At 42.8% G+C, this 3,527-nt stretch overlaps 1 pseudogene; it reads left to right on the top strand.

Annotated features, from left to right (window-relative positions):
• Window positions 1-1,664: 1,664 nt before the first annotated feature.
• LOC132482560 (5-azacytidine-induced protein 2-like) lies at window positions 1,665-2,843 on the top strand (annotated as a pseudogene).
• Window positions 2,844-3,527: the final 684 nt, after the last annotated feature.

The following is a 3,527-nucleotide window of genomic DNA, read 5'->3' on the forward strand; positions in this document are numbered from 1 at the left end:
GATGGAAGACTGCAATGCATAGGGTCTGAAGCAATAATTCTGAGAGTTTAGTGTGAATAGGTTTCACTCAGAGATCTTGTTAAAACTCAGACTGTCGGGCCCTACCCCCAGAGGGTCTGGTTCACTGGGCCTGTGAATCCTCATTTATAACAAGCTGTTATGTGATGTCAATGCTTGTCATCTGTGACCCACACAGTGAGTAGCATAGATCTAATGAATAACTGTTTTATGGCCCAGTATGACAGATTCAGAATGGGCATCTTTTTTTTTTTTTTTTCGGTATGCGGGCCTCTCACTGCTGTGGCCTCTCCCCTTGCGGAGCACAGGCTCCGGACACGCAGGCTCAGCGGCCATGGCTCACAGGCCCAGCCGCTCTGCGGCATGTGGGATCCTCCCAGACCGGGGCACAAACCCATGTCCCCTGCATCGGCAGGCGGACTCTCAACCACTGCGCCACCAGGGAAGCCCCAGAATGGGCATCTTTATAACCCAATTTCAGTTCTGTGAATATATTCTTTCAAAAGATATATGTCCAAAAACATATATGAAATAGTTCTACTTTATGGTAATTTTCTATGTGGAACTAGCAGCACATGATCTACCTAAGGGAAAAATGAAATAAGTAACAATAGGCAATCTTTGGTTTTCTCCAGAAATTAGATATAATCTGGAGATAAAAATCATATCCTACTTCTTTGCCAGACAAAATCTTGAATGTGAGTGAAATGTAGGATTAAGTGAAGAATGTCACACCACTTCAAATTCTCAGGGTTGGAGTTTAGAATTAGATAACATGTAATCCAATTCCCTTCATTTCTAGACAGTGACAGGGGAACTGTGCCCACTGAAGGTGAATAACACTAGGTCATATAGATAGTGAAAGGCAGGGCCAAGATTGTAACCCAAGTCTTCTGGTTGGGAGCACAGTATGCTTTTCCATCCAATAATTTCCTTTCCTGCTGGAAAAGAGCAGGTTACGCATCTGGTTGGAACCTTTTCTTGGCCTCATCAATGGCAAAGATTATAGTAATTTATGAAAATCTTCTCTACCACTTTAGAAAACATTTTGGCAGTTCATCAAATGATCAAACACAGAGTTACCATGTGACCCAACAATTCTACTCCCATGTTTATATATATCCAGGGGAAACGAAAACCTATGTCCACACAAAAAGTTGTACATGAATGTTCATAGCAACATTATTCATAATAGCCAAAGGTGGAAACCCAAATGCCCATCAACAGTTGAATGGATAAACAATATGAAGTATATCCATACAATGAAATATTGTTCAGCAAAAGAAAGAAATGAACTGGCTCCCCCTGCATGGCGCGCGGCCCAGGGTGGGCGCTGACAAAGCTGGGTAACCGGCCTTCTCCGGCGGCGGCTCGGCCCTCGGCCTTGCCTCGGCCCTCCTTCCAGGGCCTCCAGGGCCGCAGCCGACTGGCTGGCCTTGGCGGCCTTGGCGCCGCCGAGGCGGGAGAAATGGCAGTCCCTCCGAGGCATTCCCGGAGCGGCTGCCTTCGCCGGGGAAGCGGCGCTGTCTTCGAGGAAACCGGAAGCCCCCGGTGACCCGGTTTGTTTTTGGTCTGTTTTCAAGCGCTGGGGAATTGAAACTCTGGCGGCTCTGGGGGCGGCCCTAGGAGCTTGTGTGCGGGCTATCATGGATGCACTGGTAGATGATGATATCTACATCCTGAATCATGAAAAAGCCCATAGGAGAGATACAGTGACTCCAGTCTCAACGTATTCAGGAGATGAATCTGTTGCTTCACATTTTGCCCTTGTCACTGCATATGAAGACATCAAAAAACGACTTAAGGATTCAGAGAAAGAGAACTCTTTCTTTAAAAAAAAGAATAAGATTTTAGGAAGAAAAGCTTATAGGAGCTCGAAGGGATGAAGAAACAAATTCTGTGGGAGGAGAACAAATAAGTAAGGTCTACCATGCATATCGAGAGGTTTGCATTGATAGCGTTAATCTGAACAGCAAATTGGATAAAATGAATAAAGACAATTCTGAATCTTTGAAAGTACTGAATGAACAGCTACAATCTAAAGAAGTAGAACTCCTCCAGCGGAGGACAGAGATGGAAACTCAGCAGGTGATAAGAAATTTAAATCCATCTTCATCCAACCAGGAGGTGGAAAAGTTGAGCTGTGACCTGAAGATCCATGGTTTGGAACAAGAACTGGAACTGATGAGGAAAGAATGTAGAGATCTGAAAATAGAGCTACAAAAATCCAAACAAACGGGTCCATCTCAGGAAGACAGTCTGAAGAGCAGAGATTTCCAAAGACTAAGCATTTCAAATGATAATATGCAAAGTGCATACTGGGAACTGAAGAGAGAAATGTCTAATTTACATCTGGTGACTCAAGTACAAGCTGAACTTAAGAAAGCTGAAAACCCCAGCTGCAATCAAGAAAGCTTGCACCCCAGCAGGATGCATGGAAGACCTTGGGAAAGACAGCACAAAACTGCACTTGACAAATTTTACTGCAACGTACAAAAGACACGCCCCTCTCTCGCCAAAAGGCAACTCTTTGTCATGCCATGTCTTCCCCTTTACCAGGAGATGTAAAGGTTTTATCAGAGAAAGCAGTTCTCCAGTCATGGACAGATCATGAGCGATCCATTCCTCACGATGGCACAAACTTTCAGGAACACAACTCTTATGGCAGAAATTCTCTGGAAGATAATTCTTGGGTATTCCCAATCTCTCCTAAATCAAGTGAGACAACATTTGGGGAAACTAAAAATAAACGTTTCCCTTTATCCAACCTGCCACCACTGCATTACTTGGATCAACATAATCAGAACCGCCATTATAAAAATTAATTCTGAAGAGATTCATGATGTTCTCACGAGGTTGCTGTGTCTCCCTCAGTGGTTTTCTTGGGAAATCATTAACAAACTGAAAGCAGATTTTGATTAAACTTTTGCAGAGTTCTTCAGTATTTACATTTGCACATAATGTCCCATATTACATAGTTGATTTTTCAGTATGAAACAACACCCTCCAGCTCAGAATCAGGTATGTGTTACTAATTAATAAATTAACAAACCTAAGGTGTTTCAGAAAAAAAAAGGAAATGAAATAGTGATACATGCTACAACATGAACAAGCTTTGAAAACATTATGTCAATGAAAGAAGTAAGCTGCAAAAGTTAACAGATACTATATGATTTCATTCATATGAAAGCCCAGAATAGGGAAATCTACAGAGACAGAAAGTAGATTAGTGGTTTTTTAGGGCTGGGTTGGTGAGGGACAGAGGAATAGGGGAATTATAGCTAAAAAATATGGGGTTTCTGGAGAAGGTTCAAGATGGTGGCATAGGAAGATCTTAAACACACCTCCTCCCACGGACACAACAAATCTACAACTACTTATAGAATAATTCCCTTGGAAAAAGACCTAAAATTTGGATGAACAAATCCTCCACAAAAAAGGGTAAAAGGACAGCATTGAGATGGGTAGGAGAGGGAGAAATATGGGTTCCCAGGGAATAACCCACATCC

The sequence above is a fragment of the Mesoplodon densirostris genome, chromosome X (assembly GCF_025265405.1).
Source record: "Mesoplodon densirostris isolate mMesDen1 chromosome X, mMesDen1 primary haplotype, whole genome shotgun sequence".
Taxonomy (NCBI): domain Eukaryota; kingdom Metazoa; phylum Chordata; class Mammalia; order Artiodactyla; family Ziphiidae; genus Mesoplodon; species Mesoplodon densirostris.